This window comes from Lepus europaeus, chromosome 12, assembly GCF_033115175.1.
Source record: "Lepus europaeus isolate LE1 chromosome 12, mLepTim1.pri, whole genome shotgun sequence".
Classification (NCBI taxonomy): domain Eukaryota; kingdom Metazoa; phylum Chordata; class Mammalia; order Lagomorpha; family Leporidae; genus Lepus; species Lepus europaeus.
This window is the reverse complement of record NC_084838.1, coordinates 76,237,700-76,253,569: the sequence shown is the minus strand read 5'-3', so window position 1 is coordinate 76,253,569 and position 15,870 is coordinate 76,237,700. Positions and strand designations below refer to the sequence as shown.

The following is a 15,870-nucleotide window of genomic DNA, read 5'->3' as shown; positions in this document are numbered from 1 at the left end:
TTGTGAAACTCTTCCTACGAAACAGGAAAAAGGCTAACGCCACGCGACTCTAGACAATGAGTTGGTTACTTAAGAGTCTGATTCAAATGGGATTCTGGGGTCTCACTGAATTTCCCTTCCCCTACCCCCTCAACAAATGCTTCAAGAGAAACATTTTGGTAACAATTTGTCCTAAGCAAAAAGCCCTCCTCTGCCAAGCAAGGGAAGAAATCTAAGGTAAGAGGGGCAGGATGGTCCCGGTCCCAGGAAGCACAAGCCCTCCAGGAGCCTCTGCATAAAAACAAGTCACAGAATCCACTAGCCCTGAGAACACAGATTAAAACTGTCAAAGCCTCTCCAGAAATGTTCAACTCTTTAGAAAGTGGCCTCAGAAAAGGGCTGCAAACAGCTAGCTCTCCAGGGCAGGCCTGCAAATTAGCACAGGCAGCTGAAAGCAAAAGGAGTGGGCCTGCAAACAGCAGTTCCAAGACAGAGTCAATAAAAACTGAAAATGTGACTTCCAGCATTCACGGTTCTCTGCACGATGTCCTACATTTCTCTGATGATGGGGACAGCATCCCGGGTTCCTCCCCAGAGATTCCACAGATCTGAGAAGGGGCATATACCCCCTGGGGATTTGGGGATTTGCCTAGGGAGGCGGGGTTGGGAAATTCTGCTTTGTTAGAATTCTCTGATACCAGACTGGAAGATGACATTTGTGAAGGCAGGTGAAACATTTATTTGCAAAATGATGCCTTTGGGCCACACAAGAAAGGATCTGGTCTTAGAACTTTTTCTAAAATTTATTTACATGTCTGTATATACTTACACACATTTGGATGTCAGGTTTTTTTTGATTATTTATTTGAGAGACAGAAAGATAGCTCATCCACTCATGCTTGTAATATTCCTTGGTTGGAGCCAAAACTAAATACAATCCAGGTCTCCCATATGTGCGGTAGAAACCCAATGACTTGAGCCATCACCACTGCCTCCCAGGGCCTGCGTTGGCAGGAAGCTGCAGTCAGAAGTGAAGCTAGGTATCAAAGCCAGGTACTCCAACATGGGATGTAGGCATCTCACCTGTGAGGCCAAACACCCTCCATCAACCATTTTTATATAATAATTCATTATTTACTCAAACTACATTCCCAAAATAGTAGTAAAATGCAACTACAATGTCACCAGCCAGGGTGAGCTACTGTTGGCAGTAACTGGGTGAGCACCCTTCCAGGGAACCCCGCAGAGGTGAGCGTGTGGCTACTCCTACCACCTCATACACCTGGGACAGAAGCTGATGTGGATCAGGCTGGCTCTTCTGCAACTGTCACTTCTATGTAAGAATACGGCGTGACTGTATCTGCACAGACTGCTGGTCATTTTCTGCCTGCATGATATTCCATTTGTAGGAATATACCAGAATTGACTGAATAAATATTTTTACTTAAGATCCTTTTTAAAACTGGTACAGAGCAAAAGAAAGAAAAAAATCAGATGGATAAAACTCCTGATATTCATTTACCATCGATAATAAGAAAACAAGTAGTGTGTTAGGCAGAACTCATAAGATGTGCTCAAGATAGATAATGAGTTAGCAAGATACGTGAAAGATAAACAGAAGAAAAATAGAAAATTTCTGTTAAAGGTAGAGTTACAGAAAGGCAGAGGCAGAGAGAGACAATCTTCTATCTACTGATTCACTTCCCAAATGGTTGCAACAGTTAGAGCTGGGCAGATCCAAAGCCAGGAGCCAGGGGCTTCTTCTCGGTCTCCCTCAGAGGTGCAAGGGCCCAAGCATTTAGGTCATCTTCCATTGCCTTCCCAAGCCATAGCCGAGAGCTGGATGGGAAGTGCAGCTGCTGGGCCGTGATCTGGTGCCCATATGGGATGCAGGCAGCAGCTTTACCCATGACGCCACAGTGCCAGCCAGCCCCAGAAACAGTAAATATCAATATTTAACTTGTAATTGCATTTATCTTATATGTAAATGTTTTTAAAACTTATGATGGATATTATTGTTAAGGATAAATATTTCATAAATATTAATAAGATCCAGGTCACACTACCACGAGACTGGCAGCCAGGATGGCCCTAAATCAAAGACCCATTGGTGGCATCCGTTATGTCCCATTCTGGCTCCATCTATACTCTGCCCCCAACAAAGCAGTTAAGCATAGATCAATCACTCCAGTGATCTGTTTGGTTAAGACACTGGCTGGGACACCAGCTCCCCACACTGGAGAGCCTGGGTTCGACTCCTGGCTCTAGTTGCTAATTCTAATTCCCTGCTACTGTGAACTCTGGGAGGCCAGCCGTGAGGTTCCTGTCATCCACACAAGAGACCTGGATTGAGTCCCGGCTCCCAGCATCTGCTGGCCCAGGCCCATCAGAGCAGGCATTTGGGGAGTGACCCGGAAGATGAGAGCTCTCTGCCTCTCTCTGTCTACCTAGCTCTCAAATAAATTTAAAAAGACAACGACACAAACAAAAAAAGTACACAGATCACTGGTGAGCCGCAGCCGTATCCCTCCCACAAGGCAAGTGTGTGCTGGTTTTAGCTACCTTCTCTTCTGAATGTCCTTCCCCAACCTCCACTCTGGTCTCTGTGACCACACCATCAGCAGGGAAAGCTGACGAGGCAGAGACAGGACACGCCTCCAAAGCAGGACTCCTGCACCCCGTTCGCACTGGAACCTCGTTATGTCAGCAGGCTCCATCTCTGCCCTCGTGTTGCCAGTGGGTTTTCTGTTCACTAAACCGTGTGGCTGGAACACCTGACTTCAGAACCTGTGCCTTGCTGTCTCATGATCTCTGGGAGAGCTTGCCTGGCCTTGTTCTCGGCGGCTAAGACCTCATCAAGCTACTTTCCCGCACTCCTTGGGTAAGAAAGGACAGCAGGCAGGGTGGGGAGCTGCAGGAGCAGCAGGCTTGTAGAAGGTACGGCAGATTCCTTGCCTGAACAGATGTGAGGGCCACGGAACACAGGAGAGTCATTCAATCTCAGGAAAGGACGGGGCTTTTAGCTTTTCCTGCCTCCAAAGTTTTGATCTAAGTGTAACACAAATCAGCAAGGTTTATTTCCAAGAGATTCAGAGCCTCTTGAGATTTACATTCCAAACACTAAATCCCATAAGCAGAATGTCTCCCTATGGTTTTTCATTTACTTGAAAAGTAGAGTGGGGGGGAGGGAGACAGGTAGAGAGGAAGAGGTAGAGAGGGGTAGAGGGGGAAGAGAGAGATCTTTCACCCATTGGTTCACTTCCCAAATGCCTGTAACATCAGGGGCTGGGCCTGGCTGAAGCCAGGAGCCAGGAACTCCAACCAAATCTCCCAAGAACTTGAGCCATCATCTGCTGCTTCCCAGGCTCATCAGCAGGAAATTGGATGGGAAGTGGAGGCAGGACTAGATCCCAGGCACTCTGATATGAGATGAGGGCATCCCAAGGTATTCTGTGTTAGAATATTTGCTCCCTGCTTTTTTCAGTATTAATCCTGTCGTTGGTTTTTCATTTTAAATACTTCGAGAGGGGGCAGGCATTGTGGTGCAGCAGGTTAGGCTGCTGCTTTTGACACCTTAATGCCATGAAAAAAAAAAAAGACCTATGTCAGGTGCTTCATTTCCAATCCAGCTTCCTGCTAACGCACCTGGGAAAGCAGCAGAAGATGACCCGAGGGCTCACACCCACATGGCATCCAGGTGGAGTTCAAGGTTCCTGGCTTCAACCCGGTCCAGCCCTGGCTGTTGCAGCCTTCTGGGGAGTGAACCAGCAGATGGAAGAGTGACTCTCTCTCCCCTTTTCTGTCACTCTGCCTTTAAAATAAAAGCTAATAAATAAATCTTTAAAAAAAAAAACTACTTAAGAAAGTATGAAATCATTGTGTGGGTACTGATAAAACTACCTGTCTGAAATTTCCATGAATAGCTAATTCTTAAATTGCTCAAATTCCTGAATGCTGAAACCATTCCAAGTAAATATACAAATAATTCCAAGTAAATACAAGTCCACTAACTAACACTTTTATAAACACAGCAGAAACCAAATTCCAGAAGCCAGGAGAGCACTGGATTAAAGAGCACAGCCACCAAGTCAGACAGACCTGGATTTCAACAAGCCCTTGTTGGGCGACTTGTTAGGTTCAACTTCATGACGATGCCACTCTTCAACTGTTTTGGCACAACAAACACGGCACATTTGTGTGATTCAGCCTGGTGGTCATGTGATGCAGGCAGCTCCCCTGCACTGAATTTCCATTTCTTCCTCTGTGGCAGGGCACAACGGGTTGCATTCAAAAGTCACACATTGGAAAAAAAAATAATGAAATAAAAAGTCACGTGTTGCAGCACTAACCCTCAGGACCTGAGACACGACTGTATGTGAAGAGCGGGTTTTCAGAGAGGTAGTCAAGCCAACGTGAGAACTTCAGGGTGGGCCCAGTTCAAAATGAGTGGTGTCCTGGCTCACAGGGGACTAGGGACACAGAGACACACACAGAGGGCAGTCGGCGGGAAGACGCGGAGAGAGAAGCCGGCTACCTACAAGTCATAAAGAAAGGTTTGGAACAAACCCTTCCCTCACAGCCCTCAGACACCCCGCACACACTGTGGTTTGGGTTTCCAGCCTACAGAACTGTGAGATAACAGATTCAGGCACCCAGCGTCAAGTGCTTTGTGACACAAGAGCTAGCCCTCATGGGGTGAGGATGTGAATTAACTAAAACCATTAGAGTAAAATGCTTGGCACGGCAGCCACCGCACGATAGGCACCCACACGACACCATCGCTATCACAGGTCGATACTTCATTCCCTAACGGATGCAGGCTGGACTAACACAAACCTCTCTGAGCACAGCACAGCCTCTCCAGGTCCTGTGATGTGCAGTCTCTGCTCCTCGGGTTTCTAGTTTGTGTTTGTTTTTCCTTATTTGCTTGGTTTTTTAAGATTTATTTAGTTGACAGGTAGAATAACAGAGAGAGACACACACACACACACAGAGGAGACATCTTCCATCTGCTGGTTCATTCCCCAAATGGCCTCCATGGTCATGGCAGGGCCAGGCCTAAGCCAGGAACCTAGAACTGCATCCAAGTCTCCCACGTGGGTGCAGAGGCCCAAGCACTTGGCCCATCTTCTGCTACCTTCCCAAGGGCATTAGCAGGGAGCTAGATAGGAAACAGAGCAGCCAAGACTCAAACCAGTGCTCCAAAATGGGCTGCCAGAGTTGCAAAAGGTAGCTTTACCTGCCATGACAGGACACCAGTGCCTCCCCTGAGTTTTCTTTCTCCCCTCTGCACATCTTCAAATTTCCTCTCAAATGCCTGCTCCCCTGGCAGGTTTCCCTGGAATGAGTCACTGCTTCAGGCCTTCTGCCACCTCCAGGATCAGGGGGCAAGAGCAGTCCTTTTCACACAGCTCTGCAACTGCTGGTTCCAAATCAGAATCTCCAGTGCCAGGGCTGGTGCTGTAGCTTAGCAGGTAAAGCCGCTGCCTGCAGCACCAGCATCCCATATGGGTGCCAGTTCTAGTCCCAGCTGCTCCTCTTCCAATCCAGCTCTCTGCTATTGGAAGATGGCCCAAGTCCTTGGGCCCCTGCACCTGCGTGGGAAGACCCAGAGGAAGCTCCTGGCTCCTGGCTTTGGATCAGCGCAGCTCCAGCCATTGCAGCCAATTGGAGAGTAAACCAGCGGATGGAAGACCTCTCTCTCTTTCCCTCTCCTTCTCTGTGTAACTCTGACTTTAAAATAAATAAATATTAAAAAAAAAAAAATCTCCAGTGCCCCCAGGGACCATGCCAGGGCCCTGTGCAAGATGTGCATTAAATATCAGAGGAAGGAATCCTAAACCACAGGTGGAGAACCTGACCACAACTGCACTGGCCATAAGGAAGCCCAGGCTCTGAGTCGGCTGCGGAGAGTACCCTCCAGGTCAGCCAGGCCCAGAGCTATGGCCCCAAACCACAGGTACAGGTCTGGCTAGGAATGTGTTAGAAATGCAGATCCCTGGGCCTCACAGCAAACTGCTGGAAGCAGAAACTCTGGAGATAGAGCCCAAGGTCTCTAGGTGATTCTTTTCCTAAATTTGTATTGATTTATTTTAAAGGCAGAGAGAGAGACAGAGAGATCTTCTATCTGCTGGTTCAATCCCCAAATAGCCACAACGGCAGGAGCAGGGACGATCCGAAACCAGGCCAATCCGAAGCCAGGAGCCAGGAGCTTCTTCTGGGTCTCCCTCATGTGTGCAGGAGCCCAAGCACTTGGGCCATCTTCTACTGCTTTCCCAGGCCACAGCAGAGAGCTGGACTGGAAGTGGAGCAGCCAGAACTTGAACCGGCACCCATAAGGGTGCTGACAATGCAGGCAGAGGCTTAACCTTCTATGCCACAGTGCCAGCCCCAGCGATTCTTCATTCAAACATGTATTTATTTATCTGAAAGGCAGAGTTACAGAAAAAGACAGAGAGATCTTCCATCTGCTAGTTCACTACAAATGGCTGCAAGAGAAAGAGATGGGCCAAGCCAAAACTAGGAGCCTGGAACTCCATCCAGATGTCCTATATGGACGAGTTCAGGGGCCCAAGCACTCAGGCCATCTTCCACTGCTGTCCCAGGTCCATCAGCAGGGAGCTGGATCAGAAGTAGAGCACATGGGATGTGGAGCACATAAAGTGGCACCCACGTGAGATGCTGGTATTGCCAATGGTCCCCTGCAGGTGATTCTGATGTGCCTAAAATTAGAGAAGCACTGCTCTGCTTGTGTCCATTCATTATAAGGCAGTCTGGTGGCTGACATGAGCCCTGAGAATTCCTAGAGACCGAGGAGCCCTAGAGAGGTGGCACCACAGAGGGGCTCCTAGGTGCACAGCAGTAGAAGCTGAAAGATTTCACCTTCTCCAGCCCCACGATGGGATGAGTTGGCCAAACCTTTAAGGTATCAGAATTGACCTACAATAAGATCAGTTTTTTAAGATTTATTTGAAAGATTAGAAAGAGACTGAGAAAGAGAGACACAATCTTCTGTCCACTGGTTCACTCCCCAAATGGCCACAACAGCCGGGGCTGAGCCAAGCAGAAGCCAGGAGCTAAGAGCTTCCTCCAGTTCTCCCACATGGGTGCAGGGGTCCAAGTCCAGGGCCATCCTCTGCTGCTTTCCCAAGTGCATTAGCAGGGAGTTGGATCAGAAGTGTAGTGGCCAGGATTTGAACAAGCGCCCACATGGGATGCTGGCACTGCAGGCGGTGGCCCAACCTGCTATGCTACAGTGCCGGCCCTGCAATGAGGTGTCTACCTAGGAAGGGAGGCTCCGGCATTCCTCCTGAAGGCAAAGATAATTTTGCAGAGCCAGAAAGGTGATCCCCAAAGCCTCCTAAAGTGGGAAGAAATGAGCCTCAAGCAAACAGTGCTCATCAGGGGCACATGTTTGGCCTACTAGTTAAGACGCCTGCATCCCTTGGGGCCAGCGCTGTGGCCCAGCAGGGAAAGCCGCCTACAGTGCCAGCACCCCATATGGGCACCGGTTAGAGTGTCGGCTGCTCCATTTCCGATCCAGCCCTCTGCTATGGCCTAGGAAAGCAGTAGAAAATGGCCCAAGTCCTTGGGACCCTGCACCCACATGGAAAATCCAGAAGAGGCTCCTGGCTCCTAGCTTGGGATCAGTGCAGCTCTGGCCATTGCTGTCATCTGGGGAGTGAACCAGAGGACGGAAGACCCCCCCCCCCTTGCACCTTTCAAATAAATAAATCTTAAAAAAAAAAGGCAGCTTGCATCCCTTATAGAAGCACCCAGGATCAATGCCCAGCTTCAGCTCCTGATTACAGCTTCTTGCTAACTCTGATGTGAGGGAGAAGAGATGATGGCTCAAGTAGTTGCTTCCTGCCGCCCACGTGGCAGACCTGAACTGAGTCCCTGGCTCCCAGCTTCTACTTCATCCTCAGCATTTGGGTGATGAATCCGTAAATGGAAGTTCTCTCTCTTACACATGTGTGTAAGCACTGTGTGTCTGTCCTTCAGCTATTAAAAAAACAAACAAACAAAACCAGTGATCATCAGAGGAGACTCCAAGATGATAAGAGAAGACAGAGGGGTAGAGGCTGATAATCAGAAATCTTAGGTCAAGGGCAGGCTCTACAGATACCCTCCTCCACACATACCAGACATTGCTAATGGATCACAACTTGCTCAACAAACCTGGAAAGCACCTATGAATCCTTAACTTCAGGCAGCTACTATCCATCAGAAGCAGACTTTGAGAAAAACCTGTTTACTAGTCTGATAAGCTGGCACACCACAACAATACCAAAGTGTCTGGGTTTGAGTCCCAGCTCTACTTCTGATTCCAGCTTCCTGCTCATGAACACCCTGGGAGATGGCAGGTAATGCTCAACTAGCTGGGTCTCTGCCACCTATATGGGAGACCTGGACAAAATTCCAGGCTCCTGGCTTTGGCCTGGTCCAGCCCTGGCTGTTACAAGCATCTGGGGGGTGAAGCAGGAGATGGACAATCTCTCTGTCCCTGAGGGGGATGGCGGGGAGAGGTGGGGATGGGGCTGGGTGGGTCTGGTTTTCAAGCAAATTTAAAAAGAAAAAATCTTTCTCAGTCTTCAAGTTCTGGAGACTTAGCCTAGAGATCAATGGTTACTACAGAAATCTCACTGAACTTGAGAGTCGGGAGCTGAGCAATCCTGGGGCAATCATTTACAATCTTGATTCCAAGTTGCTTGATTTGCAAAAAGGAGCTGCTAATATCTTTCTGGCAGGGCTGTTGGGTAGAGAAACAATACGCACAAAAGCACCTGGCCCAGGGCCTGGCAATTAGAGGGCTCCCGACCAATGCTTGCTGGGCCTGAAACCAGGGCCAGAGGGGATGCGCTGGGGAGAGTGCTTGCCAGGAGTTAAATCAACCCAGAATTCCAAGCTTTAGTGTTCACGAACTAAAGAGCTCTGTAGTAGGGCACTGGGAAGTCAAACTAATGTGGGAGGGGCCGGTGCTGTGGCACAGCGGGTTAACACCCTGGCCTGAAGTGCCAGCATCCCAAATGGGCGCCAGTTCTAGTCCTGGCTGCTCCACTTCCGATCCGGGTCTTTGCTATGACCTGGGAAAACAGAAAATGGCCCAAGTCCCTGGGCCCCTGCACCCCCATGGGAGACCTGGAAGTAGCTCCTGGCTCCTGGCTTCAGATCAGCTCAGCTTTGGCAGTTGAGGTCATTTGGGGAGTGAACCAGCAGATGGAAGACCTCTCTCTCTCTCTCTCTGGCTCTACCTCTCTCTGTAACTCTGTCTTTCAAATAAATAAAATAAATCTTTAAAAAAAAAAAAAAAGAAATTCACATGATGAAATCTGAATCCAGTGTGAGGGGAAGGCGGGACTCTGCCCTCCTAATTAGAATCTCTGCCTTCTAAGAGAGACTGGGGGGGCCGGCACTGCGGTGTAGCGGGTAAAGCCGCCACCTGCAGTGCTGGCATCCCATATGGAAGCTAGTTCAAGTCTCTGATGCTCCACTTCCAACCCAGCTCTATGCTATGGCCTGGGAAAGCAGTAGAAGATGGCCCAAGTCCTTCGGCCCCTGCACCCACGTGGGAGACCCAGAAGAGGCTTCTGTTCCTGGCTTCAGATGGGCCCAGCTCCAGCCATCGCAGCCATTTGGGGAGTGAACCAGCGGATGGAAGACACTCTCTCTCTGTCTCTCTGCCTCTCTGTAACTCTGCCTTTCAAATAAATTAATTAAAAAGAGAGAGAGAGAGAGAGAGGGAGAGAGAGAGAGAGAGAAAGAAAGAAAGATTTGGGAGAGGCAGCCAGTCCCCTCCACCATGCAAGGAGCCACATACCAAGAAGCAGGCTGTCACCAGAGAGTGAATGCGCCAGTACCCTGACCTTGGACTTCCCACCTCTTAGAGCAGTAAGAAGTAAAGTTCTGGGGCCTGTGCTGTGGTGCAGCAGGTTGAAGCCCCGCCTGCAGCAACAACATCTCATGTTGGCGCTGGTTCGGGTCCCAGCTGTTCCACATCCGATCCAGCTCTCTGCTAATGCACCTGGGCGGGCAGCAGAGGATGGCCCAAGTCCTTGGGCCCCTGCACTCACACAGGAGACCTGCAGGAAGCTTCTGGCTCCTAGCTTAGGATTGGCTCAGCTCCAGCCATTGTGGCCATTTGGGGAGTGAACCAGCAGATGAAAGACCTCTCTCTCTCTGTGTCTTTACCTCTCTCTCTTTGTCTTTCAAATACATAAAATTAATCTTAAAAAAAAAGAAAAAGAAATGAAGTTCTGCTGTCCATACGTTAACACCAAAGCATTTTGTTACAGCCGCTGGAACAAACAGACACATTCTTCAGGCCCTTCGACGCTGACCCTCTCATTGATTTGCCTGAATCAGTAAGACTCTACACAGAAATCCATTCTCAGCAAAGCCACCTCTGGTATCTGGGCAGGCACCTGTCTTCTCACCTTTGGAACCCTGAAGAGCTCCACAGAGAACATCTCAGTAAGTGAAGCCCACACACAGCACTGCTGATTCAGGGGAAGCTGAGGACTTCCCAGTGCAAGTGTCCCCACCGGGACAGCTAGCCTGAGGGTCCTTGGGAGGTGCCCAAGCACTCACTATACATGAAGGCATTCAGCTTTATGCTTGACACCCCCCCATGACAGACAAAGGATGCGACATTCTGAAACATCAAGACCTGTGCCCAAGACCACAGAATTAGAAGGCAGCAGGACTGCGGTTTGAACAGCTGTCTGCCATTCCGGAATGCCCTAGGCACACGCCCCTCCACTCCAGTTCTCACATTAGCTGGAATCCACCTGCGGGGGCTCCCAGCTTCAACAGACAGGAATTATAAAACAAGCACAGGAAAACAATGCCAAGGCCAGCCAGGGACCTGCCTATAATCAGAGGTTAAAGTCTAAGTAAGAACAAATACATCTCAGCATCTGTCAAAATAAAATTTAATACCTTGTAAATCTCATTTAATTCATACTTTAAATGGAACCAGCAAACAGATAATACTCACTCTTAGCTCTTTCACTAAAAGCTTATATATAATTAATCTTTAGAAGCCAGTGTGAGCAATGTGTTTAATATTTTCAGCCAAGGGCTTTACCACTGTTATGTAATTTTACTGCCTACACAGTAATGAAAAAGCATGACCTACAAAGTGCCCTCTAACCCTAACCACTACCAGCTCCAAATGTCCATCGCATCACCTGGGCATTTATTCTGAGCCACAGGAGCTGCGCAAGCATGCTTTGAAAAGTGTGTGTAAAAAAGGAATTTGAAGATAAGTCTCTTTTGGTATAAAAAGTATTGAAATCCATGCATTCAAAGGGGGCCTTTCAAATATCCATCAACAATGCATGTTATTAAAAAAAACCACTCGTGCATTTCGAAATTCACATGTATCTTTTAACTCCATATTTTCATGAACTTTTTGAAGTATACTCATAATCATATACATTAGCCAGGAAGGTCCTTGGCAAGCGGTCACTCAACCAAGGCGCAGGTATACACATGTATTTGGACCTGAAATGCAGGGAAGATGTTTCTGTTCTTTGGTAAACAGGGCACTCTCATTAAATCTTGAACAATTAATATAGCAGCAGCAGCATAAATAGTGACCTGGAAGTCATTCAAGTCAAATTTTGACGGTGGAGACCCAGTAGCTAGGTTGATGAGACAAATAAGCAAGTACCTGGGGAAGCAGGCTCTCGGCTGGCACGGGTCTGTGTGTGGTGGGATCCTTCTGCCTGCAGCTGTAGCTGGGTTGCCAGTCCCACTCACAGGGAGACGACAGTAATGTGGTACCCCGCACCCTGGAAAGAACAGTGCTGTTAAAATCCCACACGGTCATTTCCAGCATGGCAAGATTTTGGGAAATGCACTAAAGTTCACACACCATATAATTTTCCCAACTACACTTTGTTATTATATTTATTTTTTAAAGTGCAACTTTTTTCATGATAATTTATTTTATTTCTTGGAAAGGCAGACAGACAGTGATAGACAGGCATTTATCTCCCACCCACTGACTCACTCCCCAAATACCCTCAACAGCCAAGGTTGGGCCAGGCCAAAGCCAGGAGCTGGGAACTCAATTTGGGCAGAGACCAGACTACTTTGGGCTTTATCTCCTGCTTGCCAGGGTGTGCATTAACAGGAAGCTGGAAGTGGAAACAGAGCTGGGACTTGAACCCAGGCACTCCAATAGAAGACAGAAGTGTTCCAAGCAGTGGTTTAACTCCTATGCTACACATATACCCCAGGCTTTTAGAAGAGTGACAGAGCTGTGCAATCATCACCTCAATCCATTTTAGAACATTTTCATTAACCACCCCTCCCAAAAAAAGACCTTTCACATCCCTTAGCCATCCATCATCAAGCAATCCCCCAAGTCCTTATCTGGCCATCTGAAAGGGGGGAACCGCCAATCTATTTTGTCTCTATAGACACACCTATTCTGGGTGTTCCATACAAATGGACTCACAATATATGGCCCTCTGGGACTGCCTGCTTTTACTCAGCATGATGTTTTCAAGCTTCATCCAGGCTGCAACATGCATCAGAACCCCATTCCTTCTTACAGCCAAGTAATGTGATTCCACTGTATAGATGCACCCCATTTTACTCATCCACCCCTGGCTGGTGGGCATGTGGGTTGTTCCCATTCTCTGCCTATTAAAAACATCACTGCACAACTGCTCGTGTGGATGTGTTTTCGTCTTGCTTGCAGACATGGAATTACTGCCCCTAACGTTTCTGGTTGTCAAAAATACAGAAAATTAGTAGCCACATCAAGTTTGGCATCACCATTCACCTGAGGGTAATTCTGCGGAACAAACTCTTGTCAGAATTCATCCTTCAGGTTAAAAAAAACTCAGAAGATAAGAGAATTGCTAGAGAAAACTTTTTAACATAAAAAAACTTTTTAACATAACTAATGTAAAATTTACCATTTTTATTTTTTAACTAATATACTTTTAAAATATTTACTTATTTTCAACTGCTTAAAAGGCAAAGAGAGAGAGAATCTTCCATGTGCTGGTTCACTCCTCAAATGCTTGCAACAGCCAGGGCGGGGCCAGACTGAAACCAGGAGCCAGGACCTCCATCCTGGTCCCTCACATGGTGGTAGGAGCCCAGATACTTTAGCCACCATCTGCTGCCTCCCAGAACAAATTAGTGAGAAGCTGAGCAGAGTGGATAAGCCACGACGTGAACTGGCATCCCAGCGGAGGATGTGGGTGTCCCACGTAGCTGCTCAGCCTGCTGCACAATGCTCACCCAAAAAAGTTATTATCTGAAATTTTTTTTATCTATTTATTTGAAAGACACTATCCACTGGTTCATGCCCCAGATGCCTACAAAGACCAAAGCCAGGAGTTGGGAGCTCCATCCAAGTCTCCCATGTGGATGCAGAAACCCATTTATTTGAGCCATCACTGCTACCTCCCGGGGTCTATATTAGCAAGAAAGTGAGTCAAGAGCTGGAGCTGGGGATCAAACCCAGGTACTTGAGTGTGGGATGCTGGGGTCCTAACTGGCATCTTCACCACTGAGCCAAACACCCACCCCACAGTTACCACTTTAAAGAATATAATAGAGAAATCATCTTAAACTAAAAGGGAATTTGTTCTTCATAGCTTTCCTAATACTGATTCACCTTTAAGATTATTTGTTACTCACCATTAGGAAAGAAGGCAAATTCTTTTTCTTTTTACCCTTGAGACCAAAAACTCGAGGAACATCCCCCTTTTGCATATTTTCATGACTGCCGCATGAGCCTTTCAAACACCACAAGGAGGCAGGCTCATTTCTGGGCTCGGCCTGGGCTCTGGCAGCTCCGCTTGGGTAGCCGCAGGGAAAACTTCCCGTGGGAGGAAGAATGTGGCTTCTCACCAGTTCTGGACATACCCTTCTGTTTGCTAAACAAAGTGGTATTGTGGCATCTGGGCAAAACACGCTGCTCCCTACAAGATGACACAGACATAGCGATGCTGTTGACTTTCATTTGCACGGGCAGGAGGCACATTTCCTTTCTTGGAACATCAGTGGGAAATGTAGGCAAAGGCTAAAGCGAGGCCATCTGGACATCCTACAAAGCAAGCACCAGGATTACAGCCCGGCCCATCCATCGCTTCTATTATTACTTCCAAAGATAAATAAATGACTAGCAACTCAAGATGTGTTTGGTTATGCTTTTGGCCCTCATAGGAAATTTTTCTACAGGTGTCAGTTCCAGAGAGAGCCTGTTTCTTTGAAGTGGTTTGCTTTTTAATGCAATCATTTCCTGCATTTCTAAGACAGAGTAGCTTTAACTTTCTTTTTCATAATATTCCATGGGATGTTAACATGTATGGAAACCCTTAGTAATGATCTATGACTTCTAGAAGATATTATTTCTTAAAGAGCACGGTTTTAATAAGGTTATATCTATCTGCTTGTTTGAAAGGCAGTGAGTCAGAAAGAGAGACAGAAAGAGATATCTTCCATTTATTGGTTCACTCTCCAGATGCCTAAAATAGCTGGGCCTGGGTCCTGCGGAGGCCAGGAGCTATGAAATCCACCTGCCTCTCTCACATAGGAATAAGGATCCAAAGCACCGTGGCCATCATCACCTGCTGCCTTCAGGATGCATTAGCAGGAAGCTGGGTTGGAAAGGGAGACAAGACTCCATCCCAGGCCCTCCTATACGGGATGCTGGCAGCTTAACCCACTACACCATACCCAACCCTAAAATATACTATTAGTGACAAGGGATTCCAAATAAAAGAAAACTTAGGGGTGGGCCTTGTGGACTCCTTCATCACATACCAGACTGGTTGGAGTCCTGGTGACTCCATTATCCAGCTTCCTGGAAATATACATGGGAGGAGTGATAACGGTCCAAGTTCTTGGGCACCTGCCATCCATGTGGGAGATCCAGGTGGAGGTCCTGGCTCTGGCTTCAGCCTGGCCCAGCCCCGGCTATTGCAAGCATTAGGGAAGTGAATCAGCAGATGGAAGATCTGTCTGTCTGTCTCTCTCTGTCTCTGTCTCTCTCTCTCATACACACACACACACACACACACACATACAGTGCCTTTCAAATTAAAAAAAAAAAAAAAAACCTCTCTCTTATTTCTTAAAGACTTATTTATTTTATTCAAAAAGCAGAGTGACAGAGCGAGAGGGAGAGACAGACTGAGAGGGAGACCTTTCATGCACTGGTTCACTCCTCAAATGGCACATCAGCTAGGGCTGGGCCAGGCCAAAGATGGGAGCCAGGAGCCTTATCTGGGTCTTCCACGTTGGTGGCAGAGACCCAAGTACTTGCACCATCCTACGCTGCTTTCCCAGGAGCCTTAGTAGGGAGCTGGATTGGAAGTAGAGGAGCCAGGATTCAAATAGGTGCTCAAACGGAATGCCGGTGCTGCAGGCAGGGGTTTAACCCACTGTACCACACTGCTGGACCCAGAAACAAACAAGAATGTAAAAAACAAGACTTGGTAAAAGGAAGGAAAATATATTGTAATATTGACAAAGAAGTAAACTTATTGCCAAGCAACATCTGTTAGTACTGAATTACTTTACACACTTTAAAAAGAAAATCTATCGGCTGGCATTGTGGCACAGCAGGTTATGCCACGACCTGCAACACCAGCATCCCATATGGGTGACAGTTCAAGTCCCATCTACTCGACCTCTGATCCAGCTCCCGCTAATGTACCTGGGAAAGCAGCAGAAGATGGCCAAGATACTTTGGCCCCATACCCACAAGGGCGACCTGGATGGAGTTCCTGGTTCCTGGCTCCGGCCAGTCCCAGCCTCACCCATTGGGACCATCTGGGGAGTGAACCAGCAGATGGAAGATCTTTCTCTCAATCTCTATCTCGCTCTCTTTCTATAACTCTGCGTTTCAAATAAATA

At 47.6% G+C, this 15,870-nt stretch overlaps 1 protein-coding gene across 2 annotated transcripts in view; it reads right to left on the bottom strand.

Annotated features, from left to right (window-relative positions):
- The window catches only part of TJP2 (tight junction protein 2), a 142,071-nt gene that overhangs the window by 99,150 nt on the left and 27,051 nt on the right, over positions 1–15,870 (bottom strand). The window contains exon 2 of one of the 2 annotated variants that reach the window (XM_062208386.1): positions 11,657–11,777. The exons of the other annotated variant lie outside the window; for it this stretch is intronic. The gene's annotated coding sequence lies outside the window, so the exon portion shown is untranslated. The remainder of the gene's footprint in view (positions 1–11,656; positions 11,778–15,870) is intronic. 2 annotated transcript variants of the gene reach the window in all.